This window comes from Acinonyx jubatus, chromosome B1 (assembly GCF_027475565.1).
Source record: "Acinonyx jubatus isolate Ajub_Pintada_27869175 chromosome B1, VMU_Ajub_asm_v1.0, whole genome shotgun sequence".
Taxonomy (NCBI): domain Eukaryota; kingdom Metazoa; phylum Chordata; class Mammalia; order Carnivora; family Felidae; genus Acinonyx; species Acinonyx jubatus.
The window spans coordinates 72,533,066-72,560,126 of NC_069382.1; the positions used below are offsets into that span (position 1 = coordinate 72,533,066).

At 43.8% G+C, this 27,061-nt stretch overlaps 1 protein-coding gene across 11 annotated transcripts in view; it reads right to left on the minus strand.

The window, feature by feature from the left end:
• TRIM2 (tripartite motif containing 2) overlaps positions 1 to 27,061 on the minus strand; it is a 158,947-nt gene that overhangs the window by 83,669 nt on the left and 48,217 nt on the right. For 2 of the 11 annotated variants that reach the window (XM_027067562.2, XM_053216854.1), the window contains exon 1: positions 14,489 to 14,622. The exons of 8 other annotated variants lie outside the window; for them this stretch is intronic. The gene's annotated coding sequence lies outside the window, so the exon portion shown is untranslated. Of the gene's footprint in view, positions 1 to 14,488; positions 14,732 to 27,061 lie in introns of those variants that run through there. One more of the 11 variants, XM_027067573.2, reaches the window with a different exon arrangement.

The following is a 27,061-nucleotide window of genomic DNA, read 5'->3' on the forward strand; positions in this document are numbered from 1 at the left end:
TATTTAAGGTCAAAAAGCCAGAGTCAAACCCTAATTCCTCCTACTCTAGCCCCTAAATTAAATCAGGAAGCAGAAAGGAGAACCAGATCCAGCTGATTTTCAGTTCTATTCACCTCCTCAAACACTTATGAGAAACAATAAGCAATATAATATTCTAGATGCTGTTAGGTTTACACAGACATTGAAGACACAATCCCCAGACTCAAAGAACTTGCCATCAAAAACAAGCATGTAAACGGCGCCTGGGGGGCCCAGTCGGTTAAGTGGCCGACTTCAGCTCAGGTTACGATCTCATGGCTTTTGAGTTTGAGCCCTGTGTCAGGCTCTGTGCTCAGAGCCTGGAGCCTGCTTCAGAATCTGTGTCTCCCTCCCTCCCTGCCCCTCCCCCACTTGTGCTGTCTCTCTCCCTTTTTCCCTCTCTCTCTCAAAAAAATAAACAAACATTAAAAAAAAAAAAGTTTGTAAATAAGCTGGTAGATAAAGGGCAATCTTTCTCCAGGACAGAAGTCTATGGCAGGCTGTATCAGATGCAAAGGAGAACTGAGGAAACCTATTTTTATTTGTTTAGAAAATGGATCAAGGGGGTGCCCGGCTGGCTCAGTTGGTGGAGCTTGTGACTCTTGATCTCAGGGTTGTAAGTTCGAGCCTCACGTTTGGTGGAGAAATTACTTAAAAATAAAATCTTGAAAAACAACAACAAAGAAAATGGATCAAAAAGGCTTCTGGAATTGTCATGTGGTAGCATTTGAGAGGGTCTCCAAAGTTGTGGGGCTGTGACAAGTAAAGATGAGCAGGTGAACAGTAGGCAGTTAAGGTATTAGGTGTTTCCAAGCAGAAAGAGCCAGCACAGATAGATAGGCACAAAGGGAGTGAAAACAGCCTAATTTTGCATAAGGTACAAGATATAGGGAAAACAGAAGGAAAGGCTGGAACACTAAATAGAAGCCACCTTGGGGATGGCCCTAACTGCCAGTGTTAGTAGAGTGCACTGGCCAGAACAAAATTTGAGCACAGGTGAGCGACAGAACTCTAAGAGAACTAATCTGATTGCAATTAACAGGATGAATTTCTTGAAAGAGAGAAGGCAGGGACACCAGTAAGGAAGTAATTACAACAGTCTTCTCATTCATCCATTCATTCATCAATGAAACTATTACTCATCATGTACTACATGTCAGGCACCTGCATGCACTGAGAGGGCTTGGTATGCAACAATGAACGGGGCATAGAGCCCTCAGGAGTCTTGGAATCCAGGGGGGAAAGGGTGTATCAGTGTTCAGGCAGCTGAGAACTCTGATGGAGCTAAAACAAGCCTGGGAGCCCAGGAGCTTGGGAAGAGTCCCCAACGAGGTGACTTTGGGGTTGAATCTTGAGGGAGGGGTTGATCAAGGGAAGAAGAGAGGGGAAGGGTAGTCAGTCAGGAGAAACAACTCAGATCTTTAACAACCTGACACATTCAGGTCTGCAAGAAGCTCTGGCCTGGAAGGAAGTGAACTGAGCCTTTTTTTTTTTTTTTTAAATTAAAAATAGGGGCACCTGGGTGGCTCAGTCAGTTAAGTGTCTGACTTTGGCTCAGGTCATAATCTCACAGTTTGGTGAGTTCAAATCCCACATCGAGCTCTCTGCTGACAGCATGAAGCCAGCTTTGGATCCTCTGGCTCCCTCTCTCTGCCCCTCCCCCATTCTCTCTCTCTCTGTCTCTCTCTCTCTCTCTCTGTCTCTCTCTCAAAAATAAACATAATCAAATGAAAAATAATTACTATAAGTAAAATAACAGTCACAACCATTTATTTATTAAGTCATTACTCAGTATGTGCCAGACACTGTTCTTTATACATGATCACTCAACTAATTCTTACAACTCTGTGAGCTAGGGATTGCTATTCCCGTTTTACAGAGCCACAGACTGATTTCAGCTGCCTCAGAAATTCACCTCTCAGAGTCGCGTGGCTATTAACTATTGATTAGGGGATTCAAACCTAAGTCTCTCTGACTTGAACATCAACCTTGAGTCATGAAGGCCACATAAGAGTCAGCCACACGGCAAAATATGGAACAAGCCTTTTAGGCAGAGGAAACCTGAAGGTAAGTGTGAATCAGCAGGGGAAGACCAACGACAAGCCGTATGGGATTACGAGAGTGTGTAGTACAAGGCTGGGGGCAAGAGATGAGGGTGGAGAGGCAGGAAGAAAACAGGCCATGATGCACCTTGCCCGGTAGGCTGAAAGCTATGAGACCCACTGAAGACTTACAAACATGAAAGGTTGGAAGGGACGGACACGGGGCAAGACTGCATTCATCTGCCTGCCATACGATGATGGTGACGCAGGCTTAGAATTCTCTTACTAGAAGCATTAGTAAGATGATGCTTAGGCAACCCAGGTAGGGGGGTGAGTGGTCACACCCCTCAGAGAACAGTGAATTCAGGAGGAGCGGCAGAGGGGGCTGCATGCTTGGGGGCAGGAGAGGGAAGAGGGGGGAAGGACTGAAGAGAGAAGGTGGGTATGAGTTGAGTTCAAGTTTGGATACGTTGAGCTGGAGAGGACTGTGGGACCACCAAATGGAGGTGTCAAACGAGCTGCTGGGTTCACAGTTCGAGGCTGAGAAGAAAGGTCTGGGTAGGGAACAAATTTCTGAGTTGCAGATTTAGGCAGGAAAAGAGATCGTAATAATAAGCATTGACCACTAACCAGGCGCAGTCCATAATGCTTCTCACGCATTTCCTCTTTAATCCTTCCAACAACCATATGGAATAGATACTGTTATTGTCCCCATTTGACAGACTATGGCTCTCACTAAGCCACAAGGACGTTCGGTAACCTGCGTAGGGCCACACTATTGGTAGAGGATCCACACACTTCTACACCTGAATTTCCCAAATGTCTGTGCCTACGATCCACAGTAGAGACATATTTTATGTTGCAGTGCCGTGCCTGAAACAAAAGTTGCGTGAGATCACACTTAGCCCTCTGCTGTTTCTCATTCTATTTCACTTTTTACACAGGCCAGTTACAGCCCACAACTTGATTCCCAACCCACAGTCTCAGAATTGCTGTCTAACACTCTCCTGACTCCCACCCCCGAGTCGGGTGACGGCTGTGGGACAGCAAAGATGAGGCGAAGTAAGTGACATCACAGATGTTAGGAGGGAAAATCACTCCAGGGTGATTTTACGTTAAAAACATAACAAGATGAGAAGCGATTCTCTTTCACTAAATCATGCCCGGAGGACACGTCTGTGGAAGCTAGCTCTTTCAGCAGTGAGTCATTTATACGGCTGCCACACGCATTTATGGGGATTGAGGCTATTTTTGCTGCCAAGTTTTCCCACTGTATGTGGTACAGGACAAGATGCAGATAGCCTCAACTTCGGAGAATTCTGAAGTGTTGGTTCTAAAGCTGCTGCGGTATTACACGGCAGCAGGGTTGGGGCGCACAGCCCGAAGAAAACCAGCCATGCGCCTGCCCTCTGCTTTGATGTAATTCCTGCAGACAGAAATTGCAATAGGAAATAATTCCGCCAAGCCGGAAGTTATGGAATATGACATTTAACATCTTGCTCAGCAGGAAATGGTTTTGTTGGCAGGACTTAACGAATTCACCCCCCAAATATATCATAGACCCTGAATGTAAGCATTCATCCTCCCTTCCACCTCATAGGAAGAGGGGAAGTGTTCCTTTTCACGAGAATTCACTGCTTCAGGGTGGCCCGCCTGCCCCCTTACCACCTCCAGGGTCTCATCCCTCAGTTAACCCCTTCCTTCCCTCTCTCGCACCATCATTTTCTCCTTTGGCATGGCTCCTCTCCCTTCTGACTGCAAACACACACGGGTTTCCTCTAAAAAGGCCCCTCAGCACAAAGGAATCATGGGGGGTGGGGGATCTAACCGTTCTCCATCTTGATAGTGGTGGTGGTTACGCAGCCATGTGCACTGTCAAAGCTCCCAGAACGGAACACCAGAAGGGGTGAAGCTACTGTACCTAAACTGTATCTCAAAAATACAACTGCAAAATAAAAGCCCCCTGGCCCTTTCCTTGATCCTGCCAGCCTGTGATTGCCACCCTCTCCCTCCCTTCCTTTCCCTCACACTGTCTTCTCCCACTGCCCACCTGAGCTAAACCCAAAGTCTTCCCCACGCTGGTCCTGAGCCAGTTCCCTTCCTGTTCTCCGCCCACCTTCCTGTGGTCCTGGCACTGAAACTTCTACATGAAACTCCGTTTTTCTTCAGCTTTGGAGCTAGAGAACTTCACAGTTTCTCCTCTGCCTCTTTAGATGCTGCTTTGACTCATTAGTAATCCTCTCACCCTGGGAATTTGCCAAAATACCAAGCCCACTTTCTCCTAAATTCGCTCCCTCAGAGATCTCCCCCACTCCCAAGGCCCAAAGGATGGTTTGAATGTGTCTAAATCCCCACATCGATGTCTAGAGAGAGGACACATGGTTCAGACCGCCAGTGACCCCATGGACATCTCTGCTTGGCCCCGTCACCAGCTCACATGCAGCAGGTGCAGCTACGTCTGCCAGGTGCCCTCCCCAGTGTGGATGACCTCACCGCTGGTCCTTCTCCCAGACCAGAAACCCTGGAGGCACCACTCAGCCTTCTGTGTCATCAAGATCAAAGGAGGTAGAGCGCTCTGTAAACAGTCACGTTCTAGACTTATATTAGCACTGCTGCTCCTTAAATCTTTTCAACTCTTCCTTTAAAATTGTGTGCAGATTTTGGGGCACCTGGGTGGCTCAATCGGTTAAGCATCCAACTCTTGGTTTCAGCTCGGGTGACGATCTCATGGTCCATGAGTTCAAACCCCAGGTTGGGCTCTGTGCTGACAGTGCAGAGCCTGCTTGGGATTCTCTCTTCCTTCTGTCTCTGCCCCTTCCCTACACTCTGTCTCTTTCTCTCTCTCTAAAAAAAGAAGAAAAACATGTCTGCAGATTTTTACCTATTTTCTCTCCATCCTCCACTCCCAGACCATGGCTCCCTCCCTTGCCTGCAGGGTGCTCTGCGTTCTGTTAGTGCATCTTTACTAAAAGAACCTTTCTCCAGAACTTAGTCTGCAGCTCAGTACTCATTAAAGGCTCCTGGGATGGCTGAATGTGTCCCCCCCCAAAAAAGATAGGTTGAAGCCTTCAGTATCTTAGAATGTTACCTTATTTGGAAATGAGGTCATTAGGGTGGGTCCTAATGCAGTATGACTGGTGGCCTTATAAAAAGGGTGAAATGGACACAGAGACCTACACACAAGGAAGTCAATGTGAAGACACAAGGGGAACACCACCTCCAAGCCAAGGAATGCCTGAGATCACCAGAAGTTAGGAGAGAGACACAGAACAGACTCTCCCTCCCAGTCCTCAGAGGGAATCAACCCTGTCCACGCACCACAGCACCCATATCTCAGTTCACATTTCGCTGTGTGGCACTAAAGATCCTCTCTGGTGTGGCCCCATCCTCTCTATTCAACCTTAATTCCCAAGGCTCCCCTACCTAGACCTTCTGGTCATTCCCTCCTCCAATCAGATGTGTCTCCCAGCTGTTCCCCAGCTGGACTATGGCCCTCTAGCCTTGCTTGGGATGTTCCCAATAGCCTATTATGCCCTACACTCTCCTCTCTTCCATCTAAATCTGGACATTCTTTAAGCTCGAACTTCCTCATTTATATTGTCACTGATTTTCTGGCCTATGCTTTTCTCTCTTTTCCCTGAATTGTCATGTACTTCTTGTCTATACTATGTGAATTGACACTTGATTAGGTCTTGTTTACATGTTCCCTAATGGTTTTTTTGTGTGGTGTTCTCGGGTTGAGAGTTAAATTTTAAGTGACTATTCTCTATTGGAAACCACCTTCCAAACACCTTCCTGGATTTGCTCCCTCAATAAAACGTCCTTTCATCTAGAGTTTCCCACAATTCTTGTATTATTTTATCATATGTCATTCAGTCAGGTTTTACTGAGCATTTTGATTTAGTGAGAAGGATGTCCTAGGTGTGATTTCTAACTCTTCCTTCACTGGAAAAGTCACTGGACTTCTTAAAACCTTAGTTTCCTCATCTCTAAAATGTTACCTCTCAGAGTTACTGTAAAGGTAAGATGGAATAATTTATGTGAAAGTGATTTTCTTTAAAGTGTATTTATTTATTTTTGAGAGAGAGAGTGACAGGAGAGAGAGCACAGAACCTGACGTGGGACTTGGTCCCACGAACCATGAGACCATGACCTGAGCTGAAACCAAGAGTTGAATGCTTAACCAAATGAGCCACCCAGGTGCCTCATGAAAGTGATTTTTAAAAGGTAAAGACCTGGGGGCGCCTGGATGGCTTAGTCGGTTAAGCATCCGACTTCAGCTCAGGTCATGATCTCGAGGTTCATGGGTTCGAGCCCTATGTTGGGCTATGTGCTGACAGCTCAGAGCCTGGAGCCTGCTTTGGATACTATGTCTCCCTCTCTCTCTGTCCCCACCCCCACCCACTCTCTGTCTCTCAAAAATGAATAAGAGTTAAAAAAATTTTTAAAGGTAAAGATGTGTTCAAATAAGAGATTAAATCATTATTATCATCTCAGTGCCACCTTAGCTCAGCTAGTCAGCTGCTCTGCTGATGAAATTATGCACTTGAACCAAGCGAGCTGGCTCTTCTAGATGCATGCCACAGGAACCAATAATTTTCACAACTAATAAATACTGAGTGAGAGGAGGATGGAGAAAACTGCCAAGCACATCCTGGTGGGGCAGCAGGGTTCTCATCACAAATAAAAGATAAATAGCAGACAGTCACCTCAATTTACCGAAGGCATGCAGGCTCCCAGACCCTTGGAAGAAATATCACAGACCCGACCTAATCAGCTCCGGTGCAATAAATCCACAAGATAATACAGTACGTCTAACTCAAGAGTTTAATGTTTTGTTTTGCCTTGGTAACTGTATTCTATCCGTTTTAAGATTGTAAGTTAACCAAGAATTGCTAAATATGCCTGCAATACAAAAAGCAAATCAATCGCTGTCAATTTAGAATTCCAATATGGTTCATCCCCTGAGCATATCGAATCAGGGAAGAGCCAGGCCCTCACTCCAATTTCCAGTGAAGATGAGCTTTAGTAGCATGCAGACTCCATATATTTGGTAAGTATTCACATCCTAAAACCACCAAGCCTTTTCTGCAAAACCAGCTTATGAATTTAGACTTGTTGTTATTGTTGTTTTTAAATGTAAATGCTTCTGGGGCGCCTGGGTGGCGCAGTCGGTTAAGCGTCCGACTTCAGCCAGGTCACGATCTCGCGGTCCGGGAGTTCGAGCCCCGCGTCGGGCTCTGGGCTGATGGCTCAGAGCCTGGAGCCTGTTTCCGATTCTGTGTCTCCCTCTCTCTCTGCCCCTCCCCCATTCATGCTCTGTCCCTCTCTGTCCCAAAAATAAATAAACGTTGAAAAAAAATTTAAAAAATAAATTTAAATGCTTCCATGTTAAAAGGATCACATTAACTTTTTCCTTTTCCTTTACCTTTGGTATTTATCCTACACACTGTATACACTGGCCAATGATTTCAAGTGAATTGAGTGGTCATTCTTAAGTTGCAGATACCAAATATAGCACGCATGTGAAAAGTGTAAGTATGACAGCAGGTCATTATGTACAAAATCCAGAAAGCTGGGCCCTGGGCCTCTAGGGAGTAGAAAGTAGATCTAGAACATAAGCTGAAGGTCTGAGTGTCTCCACTTGGCATGACTCCCCCCCGCCCCCACTGGTCTGCTGGTGAACTCTTGACCACCCATCCACAGATACTAGTTGAATGGCTGAATAATGAAGATTGAACACTAAACAGTAAACAGTAAACACTAAACTAGATCTGGCAGCACTTTGGTGAATGCATTTATCCAAGGGACTTGAAGAGAAAATGGCTTAGGAAAAAAAAAATCTAGGAAAAGAAATTTAGTTCTATCTAGTTTTAGTTCTGGCCTGGAGCATCCTGTGTGGAATAAGCTCCAAACATGCCAAGAATAGTTTGTACTGCATTACAAATGAAAACCAGCCCCCATGCAGATGGAATTAAGAATTCCATAACCCAATAAATCTGCCTTCCTCCTAGTGCAGAAACTGCATTAACTATTCAAAGAATTCTTAATGATTTCCCATTATTGATATATAAAGCCTTTTTAGAAAGTATAGTGAATTTGATCTGCAATAAATGCTTATTAAAAATTCAGAACCTTTGGGGCACCTGGGTGGCTCAGTTGGTTAAGCGTCTGACTCTCAATTTCGGCTAAGGTCATGATTTCATGGTTTGTGAATTTAAGCCCCAGGTCAGGCTCTGTACTGACAGTACGGAGCCTACTTGGGATTCTCTCTCTCCCTCTCTCTCTGCCTCTCCTCTGCTTGTGCTCTCCCAAAATAAATAAAATTTAAAAAAAATTCAGAACTTTTGTTTAAGCAAAACAATGTATGTGGACTAGAAGTAAAATCTTTGTAGAAGAAATCCTTGAGTCAGGGCGGGGCGCCTGGGTGGCTCAGTCGGTTGAGCATCCGACTTCAGCTCAGGTCATGATCTCACTGTACCGGGGTTCAAGCTCCGTGTTGGCTCTGTGCTGACAGCTCAGAGCCTGGAGCCTGCTTTGGATACTATGTCTCCCTCTCTCTCTGCCCCTCCCCCGCCCTCTCAAAAATAAACATTAAAAAGAAAAAACTTCAGAAGAAATCCTTGAGAAATCTGTTTTTTTCTTTAAATGAGACTGTGTTAAAAATGAATAAAACGGGGCACCTGGGTGGCTCAGCCAGTTAAGTATCTGACTATTGGTTTTGGCCCAGGTCATGATCTCAGGGTTCCTGAGTTCGAGCCTCACGTCAGGCTCTGCACTTACAGTGCGGAGCCTGCTTGGGATTCTCTCTTCCTCTCCCTCTGTCCCTCCCCCATTCATGCTCTCTGACTTGCTCTAAATAAATAAACTTTAAAAAAGTGAATAAAACATACATTCCTCTGTGGGATCTGTAGCTGAAGTGGAGATATTAGAGTAAATGTCACAAGAAAAAGGGGCACTTTGGGCAGGGCCTCCATTCCCTTCACTCCCACCTCTTCCCTTTCCACACTTCTAAATGTCTCATGTTGTTTTCATGGGTGGTTTGGCAGCTTTGCGTGGGTTTTAGCCTTCAGGCATCAATTACTTTGTACTTTAGGTTTCTGGATTGAGACGTTTGTGGAGGAAAGGGATGAAGGAGACTCAAAGGGTAATTGCTACTTAATGGCCGAAAACAGTGAAAAATCGCAAAAAGAGTGCCGTTAGCCTCTGCTCATCCTTCCTCTAAGCAAATAGCACCCACCACACCTCATCATGCAACATGACCGTGTGGCCTCCGTGTGACCGGGGACAAAAGACAGGACTTCCTATTTAAGGCTCATTTGCTGTAGAGTGTGTGGCACAACAGACTGATGAAGTATTGCTTCTCCAAATGGAAAGAGCGTTGTAAAAACAGAATTCTTCTTAATGGTACTGGGAATCTGGAGACCACATTCTATAACAACTAAATTTGGTTTTGATCAATGTCTTCATTATTGGCTGAGAGAGGACGAAGGCCCCTAATTTTTGCCATCTGTTTTCTGCAGCTATTGAGACACAAACATTCAGCCCATTTGAGTGCCTTTCTATCCGCTTTTCCCTGGGTGACCTCTGATTGGCCACGCTAAATAAGGGGGGTAGCCAAGAAATGTTAGCATTTCATTAGAGATTCACTTTTATAACCTTCTCCTTTGACTACAATAGCAATTATTTTGCCTTTCATAAGCAGAGTCCAATGCATGGAGTAAGTGAAGGAAACCCTGGATGGATGCTGACCAGGAAAGGGGAGAAAGCTGGCCCAAATTTGCAAGGAAACAATTCACTCACCAACATTGACAAGATGACTATGCACAGTGGTAGCCTGTGCTGTTGCTAAGGCAAATTGTACCACTGATTTTGAATTACAAAAAAACTTCCAGTTATAAAATAATTAAGTCACAGAGATGAAAAATACAGCAAAAAAGTATCTGGCTGACCCCAAGCTCCCCTTCTTTTGAGTATCCTGCAAGTTCCTGCCTTTTTTCCCCCTCCGCCCCACTCCTCATGCTTCTAGTTCACTATATGAATTCCCAGAAGAATCACAACTAAGGCAGACTGCCCAGCTACAAAGATAGACCTGTACCCTCCCATTGTGTCCAGCAGTTCAGGATACACAGGCAAGCTAACAAGATGCAAATCCCATTCAATGTGGCTAATGCCTTTTTTTTTATCCCTTAGCAAAGACCCAGAGAACTCATTCTTTTAGGCAGTTTTATAATATAGCTTTGACACCACTCTTGAATGTGTAACCCTAATTTAAATAAATCGCATGTGGTTAGCAAAGAGACAGTTCTGTCTTTGTTTAGTCTGAGAGGCCATGTTCATGATTAAAGAGGCCTGATCTCACGTTCTTAAGCGAAGCTCAAAGATATCTATCACTTACCCTCCAGGAATGCCCCCCTTGTGGGTCATTTTGGTGCTAGCCTGGTCCCTACTAAACTGCTCGGTATTTAGGGAATAAATGCTATGGGAACAGAGCCATGCGTCAAATAGGAGTCTTGGAATTACGTAACAAGTGTCACTTTGCGCAGGTTGTATTGAAAGAGGTAAGAACACAACTTTCTCTGCTTAAGGAAACAAATCTCATGTCATGGTGAGGGGCCATCGTGAGTCTCTCAGGAAGCTGAACGACGGAAAAGGGTTCTCCCACAGCCTTAACTATAGTCACTGATTTAAACCAAATCCTGCTTTTCCAGGTGAGGAAATAAGTGAACAGGCGGGAGGAGAATGCACGCTAATGTCTAAAGTTATCACCAAGGCTTGAAATTTTTTCCAAGGTGTATGCTCTGCCTTTTACTAGATTGCACCTTTCAGATCAAAAAGCAGGGGGTTTGTAACATAATACTTGTTCAATAATCCCGCAGGCTGACAGACCGTGCTTGAAAACATCTTTCCTTTCTTCTACCTGCTTGAACAGAATAATCTGAAACAAAAATGGGTCTTGTCCTTCACATTTTTGGTCAGATGCCATTGCTCTCTTTTCAGGGGTCTTAATCTGAAAGATTTTCCATTTAGTTTACATCCTGGTCCTCAAAATCATCATCCTTGAAGGTCAGGAATGAGAGTCCTAAAATGCTGGCCCTTACCCTAATGGGAGATAAGCAGGTCAGCAAGACTTCATGCGTCTCTTGATATTTTGGTTTAAATCAGTCACTATACTTAAACTAAACAAGATAGCCCTCAAACAGCAGACATTCTGAAACTTGGAAAACATCTGCAATAAGGAGATAGTGATTTAAAAGGCTAATCATCCTCCAAAATTCCACCTGCCTCCAGCATATTTCTACAAACTGCACCACTTCCAGAACTCTGCAGTCTTAGGTTGCTTCCTTCTACTGCAGTTAAGGGAGAAGTAAACTCATATCTACAGCTTGTATCGGAGCACTTCTAAACTTTCATAAGTTAATAAAGATGCTGACAGACACAGTGTTTTTGTTTGACTCAAGGATACATCCTCATCTTCCTGGCCAGCCCCTCTGCCTAAATAAATTTCACCCAGACATCCAGTATGTTAAGAAAAAGAAGAATGTAGTGAAAATTCCAGGGAGAAGGTATTTCTGTTCAAGGATTAAAATGAGATACACAGACAGGATATGCAAAAATAGTCATTTTACACAGGAAAGGGCCAGCATTTGTGTGACAAAATATCTGCCAATGAAAGCTCCGTTTCTGAGGTTGAATTTCCACTAAACTCTGAAAAAACACATAAAAACTGAGCGGCTAGATAACAGTGGCTCAGTGTCACTAGATTTACTCCCCTTAATTTCCCCTCGACTTGCTTATCTCAAAGGTTGCACTTGTCAGTTCTCCTAAGACCAAATTCTATCCATATCAAAGACCTCCTATTGTCTTCCAGAGAAAATAATGAATTAAACCCACAGACTTGCAGGGGCTTATTTAGATCTTGCAACTGGCAGATCAGTCTTAAGGTCTAAAATATACAAGGGTACAAAAAATAACATTGATAATGGAGTATGATAATACCTCAGCCTTGACTCAAGGCTTTTAAGATAACACTCTCAGGCTTCTCCAACAGACATCCAGGAATATATTTTCTCATAAAACTCAAAAGAAAACTGTCATTGTTCCTACCCGCATCATTAGCAGCAGCATCAAAAGTGTTTCGCCAGTACCTGCCAGCATAAACTTTTAGAGCCTGAACAAATCAAGCTAAAATTGTCTTGGGGTAATTTGTAATCCAAGATGGATCTGGTATAAACCAAGCAGTGTCATGGTTAGTGGAGTGGTGAGACGGGAAAGTTCTGATAATGTTATCTCCTCGGGATTGCAGGAGAGCAGTTTCAAAGGTTCCTTGGGCATGACTGTATTACCCAATTGGTTTATCTCCACTGACCAGGCAAATTTCTCACCAAGCAGCACTTGGAGAGTAGTGAATTAAAGCTGCTCTGAAAAGGCCAAGTAAACAGATCACTCCTGAGCCCCAAGGTGAATATCCAGCTCTTTCTAGAGTAATTACTGGACAAATTCAAAGGACAGAATTCAACCGAAGGGCAGAGTCTATGTTGTTAAATCTCAAAAAGACTCCCTATCCCATTTATACTCAGTGTCTTATGAGAAGTTCCTTCCACTTGCATTCCAGTATGAAGCAGAAATAACAAGCTGACCAGACAATCAGGAAACTATGCAAGTCAACATTAAAATGATAATGCAAGAAAAAAAATTCAAGTTGTAGATGCCATGTTTACTTTTGAAAGACACAATGGAATTTCCAATGGAGGCTTTGGTAGGCAGAATTTTCCAGGACAATAAAGACAGGATTTGGGGAAATTAGAGAATACTGATAAGGAACGATGTCATCTAAACAAACTTTTGACACTGAAAGGTAATGATATCTTAGATTCCATGATCCAAAATAGAGTCATGGTATGTCCCTAAAAGGAACAGTGTAAAAAAGGGAGAAAGAAAAGCGAGAGTACAGGGAAAAGACAGTGCATCTATGAGGGTGAGTGAGATCTGGTGGTTAACCCTGCACCTAGTCCTGAATAGGACTGAATAACCTCACCATGAAGACACTTCATTGGTATAGGTGGCCTCGCCCAACTCAGCCAAATCCGTATTTACCTTAAGGGAGGAGAGCAGCAGAGGTTTTCCCGGTTTTGCTTTAATTGATCCTTCATTGCTAAATGTACCTAAATCAGCAGAGGAAGGAAACATAATGTGCGTCTCAAAGAATTCAATCAAATACTTTGCTTCCTTGGTTAAGGTTGTGGTAGTCAAAGTGTTCTGAATCATTCCTGCTCTTTTGTCTCTTTCAGCTGAAGGGCAGGTACTACATCTGCCAAGGATGAAATCAGGTGGAAGTCTGAAACTAGAGGTCAAGTAGAGCCGGGAGGTAGTGAACCCAGCACAGTTCTTCCTCCCATCCCTTGATAAAGGAACCCGGAAATACAAGTTGTCACGCATCGATCGCATATAACCACATTCTAAAATATTGATGAAAAAGTTAACCTCCATTTTTATGGGCTAAAAATTGTCTCATGGAAAAAAGCATTGGTGTTCATAGTTCACAAGAACAATGCCTCTTGCCCTAGCGGCTAACCTAATCTTTGGATGTCTGGAATTCAAAGGGCTTTAAAATTAACTATGTAAAAGGGATTTGAATCTAAAGCTGTCTCTGTTTCCTAATTTAAAGCTGGCAATTTCGTCGGGGTTGGGGGTGGGTGGGTGTGGGGAAGTGGAGAAGTAAAGATGCTACCAGTTGCTCTCTGGGGTTGGATTACAGGTGGGACAAATTTGGGGTTCACAGAATGCTTTGGATCTGACAGGCGTTTCATGCGACAAACCTTTCTCCCCACCCAGATTTGTCAGCAGTATGCAATTTTCAACATGGGGCAGGTGTTTTCAAAATAAATAATATCCATCAAAAAGAGCCCCGCAAACCCTCAAAAATCAACAACTCCCTCCTCTAATAAGCTAGAACTGTGGTATGAACTTGGGCAGCATGGAAACCAATTAGAAGGAAATCTGTTTGAGCAGATGGTTTTATGAAACGACCAAAATTGAAGAGAGGAAACCCATCTTTTTACATTTATCAAAGCTACTCTTTTTAAAATATCCACTTTTCCCTTCGGTGCAAAACGACTTTACTTCCGAAGCTTTGCGCAAGTACCGCAGGCACGGCAGAGGGGCCCGATCCCGCGGGGGACCTCGGCCAGCCCAGCCTGGGTGCGACGCCGCGTCCAGGCTTAGCACTTCCGCAGCCCGCGCAGACAGCGCCTGCCGCCTCGCGTTCCCACCAGCGCCGGCTCCCGGCGGGTATCTGAGCACCGCTGCCAGGATCCGGAAGCGGATCCGCTGTAAGCTGCCCACACCGCCGTCCGCTCGGACCTGGCCCGGGTCGGAAGGTTCCAGGTGGGCCGAATCGGGCTGCCCCAGCCCCCGCGCTCACTTACTGCCAGTCGGCGACTCGCTCGGCGGAGAAGTGGTGCGCTGGCGGGAGGCGGCGGGCGGCGGCTCCGCCTCCGGCTGGGCTGCGGCCCCCGCCAGGGCCGGGGTTTGCTCGCGCACCGCCCCGGCGGCGGCGGCGGCGGCGGCGGCGGCGCGGGCGACCCAGGCGGGCGCGCTCCCCCGCGCTCGCTCGCGCTGTTCGCAGCCGCGGCCCTGCCTCGGGGCGGTATCTGAAGGAGGGGCTGCTTCACCCGCCGATGTGGCGCGAGCGCCGGGCTGAAGTGTCAGAGACAGACAAGCGTGGGGAAAGCTGCCTCCCCGCTGGGTTCTGGAGGCCCTCAACTCGGTGTCCCCGGTTCCAAGACGCTCTCTGGTTGGTCATTTCCATTCTGTGCTCAGGCGCAGAGCAGAGAGACATCTGTTTTCCATAAGCTCCGAGGCAGAGGCAAATCCTGGATTACGTGTTGCCCAGCCCTCGCAACATTCCCAGACCACGCGCGGCAGCTAATCCCCGCACAAAGAGCAAGAAAACAACACGCAAGTTGGTGCCCGGTTCCAGAAAGATTTCCCAGTGCGATGACTAAAGGCTCTCGCGCCCAGCCTCCGGGGGAAGGGCCAATCGCAGCCCAGGAGGGCAGAAAAGGGGGGGTTGGCTGGGTTTGCGGGTCTACTCCGGCAAGCACGTCCTCCTTACCAGTCCTGTAAACACACATGCAAACTCTGTCCCTCCCGGGGAAATGGCTTTAGTTGGATGAGGCTGAAGAACCGAAAAGGGCCCGCCTCCATTACAGGACAGTTTATACTATTACAAGCGATCACAACTCCTGAATGTGAGAGAGGAAGAAATCTCTGCGTTTACTTTGGTAAATTCTGACAATGAGTCGACTATTACACAATCGCACTGACAATAATGAGAAATTATTGCTTCTTGGGGGTCTTATCGTGTATTCTGTAAAATAGGTTGGGGTGGTATGATAAGGAAAAGATAGGATAAAATAGGCAGAGAGGGAAAGGATAGGACCTGAGGTCCCAGGTTAGGGAAAAACACGTATTTTGGAACAATGCTGGGAGTGTCTGCCCGTAGCAAACCTCTTCAGGCGTAAGGTTCCTCTTAAGAATGTAACAGATCCCACCTACTCCCCCTCAGGTTTCCCTCAGGAATTTGACAAAAGACCTAACTAAAAATAAGCAGTAAACCATAAAACGTAGGACCCACAAGGAATGATATGGCCACAGATCACCACTCATACAATGGAAATGAGCCAATCAGGAATGGACAGACAACCCAGCACTTAGAGTTATCCAGCCAGTAAGGGTAGAACCTGAGAAGGAATGAGGGGGAAGGGCGTGTGTGTGTGTGTGTGTGTGTGTGTGTGTGTGTCTCACCGGGACCTTATAAAACAAGGACCCTTGCCTATAGTCGCAGGCATTCACTTTTGAATGTCCCCTCTCTGTAAAGAGAGGTTTCATACTATTCTTACTTTCTAATCTTATACCCTAATAAACTTTTCCTGCTGCTCATTTTGTGTTCATCTCTTCATTCTTCCAAGCAGTGTATTGAGGTAAAAACCCTGCAACAGTAAGAAGTCTCCCCCTCCTTCCCCCTCCCCCCCCCCAATTTTCTTTGCTTCCTTCTAGAAACATTTGAGTGCCTCCCATATGCCAGGTGCTAGGCTGAGAATAGAAAGCTGGAAAAAGCCTGAAGTCTCTAAAGTACCTTACTATAGGGGGAGGGGAGAAGGAAGCAAAGGGGGGGTGGGGGAGAGGAAGAGACTATCAATTTCCCGGCATGGAGAAATTGCTATGATAGAATGTATGCCCTGAAGGTTACAGGAACATAGAAGCATGTTTTCAATCATGCTGGAAATCAAGGACGGCTTCCCACAGGAGGCTGCATTTGGGTTTTGAAGACTGAGCAGGGATCAGGCAGGATGAAGAGAGGCAGGGGGAAGATATGAACTTCTGTATGGCTGCAGAAAGCAGGTGAGAGGAACAGAGGTGAGAGCTGTGGTTATGGAGGCTCGCAAGGGGTCAGACCACAAAGGTCTCATCTGCTAAGCTCTGGGATTTGACCTTTGAAAGCTATGGGAACCCTTATGTTTCAGAAAGATTGCTGAGAAAGACATATGGAAGGAAGAGAGCCCAGGAAGGGATAGGAAGAGGGTGGAGTTGGGCTGGGATGGATGGGAAGGACTCCAAAGATGGGAGAGAGGTGAAACCTTTAGGATATCATGCCTGGAAACAGGCAGGGTAGTGCAGCTGTGGGCTATCACCCAGGTTCTGACATGCCCACCAGGGTGGATGGAGAGTACCATCTGCCAGGTCAGAGAAATGAGGGAGGAGGAACAAGTGGGAGACTGATGAGTTGAGTTTAGACAAGCTGACTCTGTGGTTTCTGTAGGATATCCAAATGCGAATATCCGAGCAGGCATTCAGCCCCAGGGATCTGTAAGGTATTTGGGGTGTTATGGGCTAGCAATACAAACGAGACAGTTGTCCACCTATAAGTAAAAAGTAAATAGAGGAATGAAATTCACCTCATTTTCTAGGACTGCCGTAACAAAGTACCACAGACTGAGTGGCTTCAACAACTGAAATTTACCGCCTCATGCTTCTGGGGGCTAGATATCCAACAGGATGATGCTTCCTCAGACAATGTGAAGCAAGGATCTGTTCCGGGACTCTACTTCACTTCTGGTAGTTCCTTGGCTTGTGGCTGCATAACTCCAGTCTTCACATGGCATTGTCCCTGCGTGAGGGTGTCTAAGTTTCCCCCTTTCTGTAAGGACATGTCAGTCATATGACATCATTCTGTCAGGACATCAGTCTGTCGGGACCCACCCTAACATTCTGAGATCAGTGATGGTTAGGACTTCAATGTATGAATTTCAGGGGGATAATTTAATCTATCACATTCACACTATTTGGATTGAGTTATTAAGAGCAGGATTGGGGGGCACCTGGGTGGCTCAGTCAGTTAAGTGCCCGACTTCGGCTCAGGTATTGATCTCACGGCTCTTGACTTCAAGCCCCACGTCGGGCTCTGGGCTGACTGCTGGGAGCCTGGAGCCTGCTTCGGATTCTGTGTGTGTCTCTCTCTCTGCCCCTCCCTGACTTGTGCTCTCTCTCTCTCTTTCAAAAATAAATAAACATTAAAAAAAAAAAAGAGGGCTGAACGTGTTGATGAGGAGAAATATCAGCTTTCAGTGCAAAGAGAACAGCTCTGAACGGAAACAGAGAAAACCGATTAGAAAGGTACGTGAGGGATGGCCCACACACATGGAAGAGAAGTGTTTTTAAAAGGACTGATTAACATCGCCAAATGCTTAAAAAGCCAGGAAAGATAAAGCTAGAAATTGCCCATTGCCTTTGGCATTATTGCAGTCGTTGGACCAAATGGTCAGACTGGTAGACGAACATCAAAGGACCCACTTAACTCCAACATCTTATGACCGTAAAACCATTGTCTGAGCAAACCCATTGAGAGAAGCCTGGTATAGTGGACATCTGTTTGAGTCATGCCTTCCATGCACAACCCACTTTCTCAGCCTCCCTTGCAGGTAGGGCTTGAAACTGTGATGTAGGCTCTGGCAATTGTATGGATAGACATTAGACTTCAGTTGGGATGAGGCAGTAGGAGAAAACAGACCCCAAAGAAGCCATTTTCAGTGGTAGAACCTGGTAGAGACATATGGACCCTCAGGGCCAGCAGGGGGCAAAGGTCCACTACAGTTTGCAGTGGCCATGGTCACAGCAGAACCAAGGCTCATTCGGGAACCCTCTGGTGGTATAATTTAGGCATTATTCTTTGCTGAGTAGCCTCCAAGCCTGATTCTCTAGATTTCCTGGAGATTCTCTGAGCCACTTAATATTCTTCTTTTTTAGTAGAAGAGCTTTATTGAGATAGAATTTACATACTATAAAATTCAGCTATTTAAGTGTACAATTCAGTGGTTTTTAGTCTGTTCACAAAGTTGTGCAACCATCACCACCATCTGCTCCAGAGCATTTTCATCACCCCAGAAAGTAATCTCATATAGACAAGTGGTCACTCCCCATTCCACCCTCCTCTAGGTCCCTGGTGACCACTAATTCACTTTCTATCTCTATGGATTTGCTTATTCTGACATTTTATATAAACGGAATCCTAGGGGCGCCTGCCTGGGTGGCTCAGTCGGTTGAGCAGCCCACTTCAGCTCATGTCATGATCTCACAGTTCATGAGTTCGAGCCCCACGTCGGGCTCTGTGCTGACAGCTCAGTCTGAAGCTTGCTTCGGATTCTGTGTCTCCCTCTGTCTCTGCCTCTCCCCCACTCGAACTTGGTGTGTCTCTCTCAAAAAAAAAATTAAAATAAATAAATAAATGGAATCCTATAATTTTTAGCCTTTTGTGTTTGACTTCTTTCACTTAGCAAATTTTCAAGGATTATCCATATTGCACCATGTACCAGTAATTCATTCCTTTTTATGGCCAAATAATATTCCATGGCACAACCACACCACATTTTGTTTATCCATTCATCATTTGATGGACATGTGGTTTGTTTCCACTCTCCAGCTAGTACGACTATGGCTGCTATGAACATTTGCGTACAATTTTTTGTTTGGACATATATTTTCTTTTCTCTTGGATATATATCTAAGAGTAGAATTATGGGGTCATTTGGAAGTTCTATGTTTAATATTTTGAGGAACTGCCAGACTATTTTCCAAATAAGTTCCACCATTTCACATTACCACTAGTAATCTACGAGGGTTCCGATTTCCTAGTGGGTGTGAAGTGGTATTCATTGTGGTTTAGATTGCATTCCCCTAATGACTAATAATGTCCCGTATCTTTTCGTGTATTTATTGGCCATTTGTGTATCTTTTTTGAGGATATATCCATGAAAATCTTTTGCACATGTTTAAAAAAAATAATTTAAAAAATTGTAGTTAGGGGCGCCTGGGTGGCTCAGTCGGTTGAGCGTCCGACTTCGGCTCAGGTCATGATCTCGTGGTCTGTGAGTTCAAGCCCCGCTGTCAGCACAGAGCCTGGAGCCTGTTTCGGATTCTGTGTCTCCGTCTCTCTCTCTGCCCCTCCCCTGTTCATGCTCTGTCTCTCTGTGTCTCAAAAATAAATAAAACATTAAAAAATTTTTTAAAAAAAAATGGTAGTTAAAGATACATAACATAGAATTTACCATTTTAACCATCTTTATGTGTGCAGTGACATTACATAATTCACCTTGTTGCATAACCATCATTCTTTCCCCATTTTTAATTGTCTTTTAAAATTCATTTTTTGGGGCACCTGGGTGGCTCAGTCAGTTAAGCATCCGACTTTGGCTCAGATCATGATCTCGCAATTCATGGGTTTGAGCCCTGTGTCGTGCTTGGTGCTGACAGTTCAGAGCCTGGAGCCTGCTTCGGATTCTGTGTCTCCCTCTCTCTGTCCCTCCCTCGCTTGCACTCTGTCTCTCTCTCTCTCCCTCAAAAATAAATAAACATTAAATAATTTTTTAAAATGTATCTTTTATTATCGAACTTTAATATTCTGGATTCAAGTCCTTAATCACATATATGATTTGAAAATATGTTTTTATATTCTGTAGGTTGTCCTTTCACTTTCTTGATAATATCCTAATGTTTTTTAATAAGCTCCTTTTATGGTCAAACTAACTAGAGTAGTTTCTGTTGTCAGTAGCTAAGAACAGTGGCAGATGCAGTGAGTTCTATTAAATACAGTCCTTTACTATTTCTTTTCTATAACAATCTCCCTCATTTCACATCTTGTATCCAATATTGCCTTCAAATTTTGGGTGCTTTTGTTTTTCCTAGAGCCTTTCTTATTCTATGTGAATCCCACCCACCCACATTTTACATTTCCTAGGCACAGACCCAAAGTATCAATGGCCACCACTAACATAGGAATAGCTACTAGCAGCCCTCCCAACAATTCCCACCTCTCTCCAGTACTGACTCAGAACCTTGGGAGTCTTGGGCAACGTCCTCCTTGTCTCCAGACCTCTCCCACTCTACCCCTGCCTCTCTGTTACACTGCCGTCACCACGTGGGATCTTATGAATGAGATCAGTGTCCTATTTAATCTTTACATCATCCTCAGTGTCTGGGACAAGGCTTTGCAAAAACTTGGAGCACAATGTGTTAAATTGAATTGAATCTTGTGACTTAGTTCCTTATTTTTTATTCTAAGATATTTATGCAATCCTTGATTTTAAACTCTTCTCTTAACGGCCACATTTGGAGGATTAGGGCCTAAAATTGGGTGCAGAACAAATTTATGGTGGTGTTCAATTTATGACTGGAAGAATGGAATTCTTTTGGGAATTAATCTTCAGGAGTTTATGGAAGGTGAAGCTGACAGAGAAAGTTCTCAGGACCTAGAGAGGAGCAAAAGACTATTATTGGGGGTATCACAAGTCTAAGGTGAACCCATTTCCTGGCAGATATTTGTGGTAGATTAGGCTTCATGACTGCCACTGCTCAATTCTTTGAGTCTTCTTAGTTTTGTAGGCTTTCTTATCCCACCTCCTTGCTCCTGCACCTGTACATCAACCTGAAACTGTTCAGAGTAGGGGCTAACCAAAAGGCACCTGTCTGAAATAGCTGGAAAGGGCCTGTGTTCATTCAGTCATAAATCCAACTGATGTTTACTGAGCACACACACTTTATGCAAGGCACCTCTCTGGACACAAAAAGAAACGAGATTCATTTCCTGTAATAAGAAGTTGGATGGTGAATAGGGGGTCAAGACAAACACAATTAACTATAATCCAAAGCAGAATTAAAGAGGCACTGGGGCGCCTGGGTGGCTCAGTCGGTTAAGCAACCAACTCTTGCTTTCTGCTCAGGTCATGATCTCACAGCTTGTGGGATCAAGCCCCGCTTGGGTTCTGTGCTGTCAGCTTGGGATTCTCTCTCTCCCTCGCTCTCTGCCCCTTCCCCAACTCGCATGTGTGCAAGCACACATGTGCATGCTCTCTGTCTCTCTCTCTCTCAAAATAAATCAGTAAGTATTAAAAAAAAAAGCATAAAAAACTGTCTTGAGGATTCATGGGAAGAAGAACTCACCCACTTTTTCAAGGAGTAGGAGTGGCTTTATGGAAAAGGTAGGGAGAGCTAGGCTTTGCTTATAAACTTAGGACCTCTAAGCCTGATCTCTGTTCCCCAGTAGCTCCCACACTAGTTGGGAAGAAAATCACATGTACAAGCAGCTGTAATTCAAGACCATATGTGATAAAACGGATTTGGAAGTCACAGAAAAGTGAGAGATCATTTCCTACTAGAGTAACCATACTTTATGGAATGGTAGGCTTGGGCCCTAAGAGATGAAATGGATTTATTAAAATGCATATTTCAGATAAAAAGCAATTAGATGCCCTAGAAAATTTGGAAAACTCAGAAAAGCATTCAGAATAAAATAGAAATCTATCTGTAGATAAATACAGATAAATACATTGCAAGACATACTATATGCTTAATATATATTTGAATATGAATAGAATTAGTAAATGACATTACCATTTATTGCCCCCCTTTTATTCCCTTTTGCTTTTTTTACTATATATATAAATTTTAGAAACTGTTTTTATTTATTTATTTACTTATGTATTTATTTTTTAATGCTATTTTTATTTTTGAGAGAGAGAAAGAGCATGAGCAGGGGAGGGGCAGAGAGAGAGGGAGACACAGAATCTGAAGCAGGTGCCAGGCTCTGAGCTGTCAGCACACAGCCTGATGCGGGCTTGAACTCACTAACTGCAAGATCATGACCTGAGCTGAAGTTGGACACTTAACCGACTGAGCCACCCAGGTGCCCTGAGAAATTGTTTTTAAAAAACACATCCTATAGGGGTGCCTGACTGGCTCAGTCAGTGGAGCATGTGACTCTCGATCTTGGGGTTGTGGGTTTTAGCCCCACATTGGGTGTAGATATTACTTAAAAATAAAATATTTAGGGGCACTTGGGTGGCTCAGTCCATTCAGTGATGGACTCTTAATTTTGGCTCAGGTCATGATCTCACAGTTTGTGAGACAGAGCCCCATGTAGGGCTCTGAGCTGACAGGTGTGGAGCCTGCTTGGGATTCTGTCTCTCTCTCTCTCTGCCCCTCCTCTGCTCGTTCTCTCTCTCTCTCAAAATAAATAAACATTAAAAATAATAACAAAATAAAATCTTAGAAAATAAAAAGAAAATAAAAAAATAAAAATTTAAAAAGAACATATCCTATAAAATTCATTTTATATCAGTAAAATGATTAGAAAACACATTTTTAAACAACTAAGAGTATGCCATTGATATATCATTCATGCCATCAGTTTCCACAGTGTTCACATTTAGACTGTTTCTAAACTTACAACTATTATAAATGAAACTTCAATGAAATTGCTAAATGCAAACCTTTGTCCACATCTCTATATTTTCAGGATAGACTCCTGTAAGTGGAATTATCAAGTCAAGGTGTATTAACATTTCTAGTGCTCACAAGAGAGTAAAACATTGCACAATTACTTTCTTGAAAAGTTATACCAATTTACATTCCCATTAGCAATGTATGAAATTGAAATACACACCTTCACCAACAGTGTTACTTTAAAATATTTACTAATCCAATAAAGAGAAAATAGTAAGTCATTGTTTTTAATTTTGTATTTATTTGTTAACATAGTATTATATGTCAATTATACTTCAATTAAAAATAAAAAAATTTATATTTATTTGATCACTAGTGATATGAAACATTTTAAATATGATCATTTCATTAATATTTCCTTTAAGTTTCCACTTCATGTTCTTTGCCTATTTTAGGGGGGAACTTGGAGAGAATCTGCAATTCTCTCAACAATCTCGGCTTTCCCATGCTTATCACTGTGTAAGCATCTGCCATGGTAAGTATGATCTCATTCATTCACTTTCCTCTCTCTCTCTCTCTCTCTTTCCCTCCCTCTGCCCCATCTCTCCTCCCTGATACCACCCCTCCAAGACAGCCCCTAAACATAGCCAACTATTTCATCCGGTGCTCAAAGAAAACGTGGTCTGTTGCAACACTAGAGGACAAACTGGTGGTATGGAGACCATACGTCCAGATTGTCAAGGGCCATTTAGTCACTGAGCCTCTCTTGTTAAGTACTGACTTTAGAACCTAACCTCCCTCTCTGATGTAAGATTAAACCCCACAGCGTTCCTCTATTGATTTCCTAAGTTTCAAGTGAACCGTACATTCCTGCCTTCCTGCTGTCTGTTCCTGCTGGGCCTGGCATGGCTTTTCTTACAGTTTCCCTAGACCAAATCCTGCCTGTCATTGATTATGAAGCTCAAATAGCCCTTGGCCCTTGGAGGAAAGTCATCTCTTCCTCCGAATCCCATAGCACACTGAATTTCACTTATAGGATTTCTAACATCCCAAATGTTCTGGTTATGTGTGGATGCAATTCATCTACTTCCTTACTTTATAAACTCCTTGAAGAGTCTACTTGAGTGGGGTCTATGTCTTGTTTATGTCTGGATTCTCATATACAGTTAGCAGAGACCCAAAAATGTTTTACAAACTTAAAAATTGAATGTCACTTAACAGAAACACTAAGGGAAAGAGGGCTACTTCGAAAGGGAAAACAAACCTTAATTTTAATTGTATAGACTGTGGTAATATTACAGACTCAATCGTGTCCTCCCTACTCCAAATTCATACATTGAAGCCCTAACCTCCATATTAGGATATTTGGGGATAGGGCCCTCGGGGAAATAATTAAGGTTAAATGAAGTCACAAGGATGGGACTCTAATCCAATAGGATTAGTGTCTTTACAGGAAGAGGAAGGGACACAGAGCTCTCTCCACTCGTGTGCACAGTAAAAAGGCCATGTGAGGACACAACTGCTGTCTTCAAACCTAGACTAGATTCCTCACCAGAACCTGACCATGCAGGTAGCTAGATCTTAGACTTCCAGCTTTCAGAACTCTGAGAAAATAAGTTTCCGTTGTTTAAACCACCCAGTCTGTGGCATTTTGTTATGGCAGGCTGAACTGACTAATACAGAGGTATGTTAAGATGTTAGGTAAGATGTTTGGTAGAAATGGAAGAGGAGCTCCTGGGTGGCTCAGTCGGTTAACTGTCCAACTTCAGCTCAGATCATGATCTCGCAGGTTCGTGAGTTTGAGACCCGCATCAGGCTGTGTGCTGACAGCTCAGAGCCTGGAGCCTGCTTCGGATTCTGTGTCCCCCCCTCTCTCTGCTCCTTCCCCACTCACACTCTGTCTCCTCTCCCTCCTCTCTTAAAAATAAACATTAAAAAACAGCCTAAACAAAGGAATATTCGTAACCTCATCAAAGAACTCACAGAATCTCACGGTGAGGTCATTTGGGGTGTAGTAAATAAAGGAAGAATTGGGAAGCATGTCTCTTTTTGTCTTGTCATAAAAGGCACAAGATACCCTCTCATTCTGCATCTGCTTAAATCCCCTGTGGCAGGCGAATGAAAACTAATAAAAATTACAACTGGTGTCCAGGGACTAAGAAACTGAATGGGGCTAAACAATTCACTTTAGATCAAATATAAAATCAGCAGAGGGAAATAAGCACTAAAATAATATTTCAAAACAGTTGGGAATCTGACAAGGAAATTGTTACTGGCTTCCATGAGAGTAAGAGCATACTCTCTTACCAAGTTTTCATGATGATATATTGACCTTCTTGAGCTGATGCATTAGCCATGGAAAGATGTTCCTGAGTCTCCAGGGACATTACTCAGCAGGGGCATCAGGCCCCATCACAGAACCATGCACGACTTCAAAACCAAGTATTAAGGAAAACCATGTTAGAAAGCCGAGACGGAAAGAGAATAATTCTCTCTGGGGCCTTAATAATTGTTCTCAGGTCCTTGCCAAAAACTCACTCATCCTAAATTCTGCATATTTTAAATACCTGTCATGGTTTTGAAGCTTCAAACAAAATCTTACTTGGACAAAACAAAAACAAGAAAAAGAAGCAAAGGGCTTTTTTAGAACCATACTTCTTAGGACTATTGTAATTCAGTGTCTTTTCAATATTTGCATTAGTGATTAGGAAAAAAGAAACCATGAAAATGTTTCCTTAAAAATGTCCTTTTATCCAACATGAGGAGAAAATATGGTGACAATTCATTTTCTTATTCTTTACAATGGATTTCAAAGCATTCTGTGCCTAACATCCAAAATATACGTATTTGATACATAGATTCTTGTTTTAAAATTAAACTTTTAATAGGTATAAATTACAAACAGGAAAGTGCACAAGTCCTAAGGCAACAGCTGAATGAATTATCACAAAGGAACCACAACAGGGTGAGCACCATCCAGATCAAGAAATAGAATATTATCAGATGCCCCTTTCCAGATGCAGTTTTGAGCTAGATACATTTTTTCACAAAACTATTATTAACTATAGTAAGTGCCTAGATCAGCCCACAAAAGCTTAAAAGGTTTATGAAAACATTGTCCAGGGGCTAGAGGGCCATCTCCATTCACCAGGGCCTTATCTAACTTCGATTCCTTAATCAATTGCACAGTGTTCATGGGAACACAAATTAGCATAGCCACCCAGTGTTACTGGAAATGAGTTTAAGGGTATGTCTCCAGATCCTTAAAAATATTCATGTGTTAAGGCCCTAGTCGTCCCAGCTTACAATGTTTTCCTCGAAGCAGTATCAGAGGTGTGATCAGAGTAATTGTCCAGACAGCATCACTGTCCAGGGCAGTAGCTCTGGAATAGCTCTATTACTTCCTAACTATGCAATCTGGGACACAATATTGAACCAACTGCTCTGTGCCTTGCTTTCCTCATCTGTTAAATGGTAGTAATAGTAGGTTGTTACGAAGAGTTGCATAAAGAGCTTGAAACAGTGCCTGTCACACAGCAAGTTAACATTTGTTAAGAACTATTAGTTATGATTACAAAACCATTCATCATAGCATTATCTATAATAGAAAGAACTTTGAAAGAAGTTAAATGACCGGGAATAGGGGAATGAATGCATACACTCTTGTGCATCCATCCAAAAAAATATAATGCACCCCTGGGGGTACGGTGTAGGGGGTTAAAACCACAGGCTCTGGAGAGCGAATGCCAGCCTGCCCCTAACCAGCTGTGGGACATTGGAGAACTTTCTTAACTCTCTGAGCCTCAGTTTCCTCATGTGAAAATAGAGAGTAAGAGTACCTATCTTGGGAGCATTAACTGGCTCATAAACATAAAGCACTTAGAACAGTCCCTGGTATACAGTCAGTGCCTTAAGCAGTGTTAGTCCTCTCCATTTTAAGTTGAAGTGTTGTAGCCTGATTGCCTGGTGACACATCACAGGCACAAAGCTTTCCAGTCACCCGCTGAGAAAGTACGTGCTCTGGGAGGAGAAGGTGAATGGAACAAAACCTAAATCCCTCCTGGAATTGATAGAGGGACTTACAGATACAAGCCTAGGCCTGGAGGCTACGTGCACAATTACCACGTGAAGGAACTGGAAAGAGCTGTTCCACAGGCAGCACCAGAACGCACTGCTTTGACTAAAAGAAAAAAAAAAGTTCCCCAAACAAAAACTCCCACCAC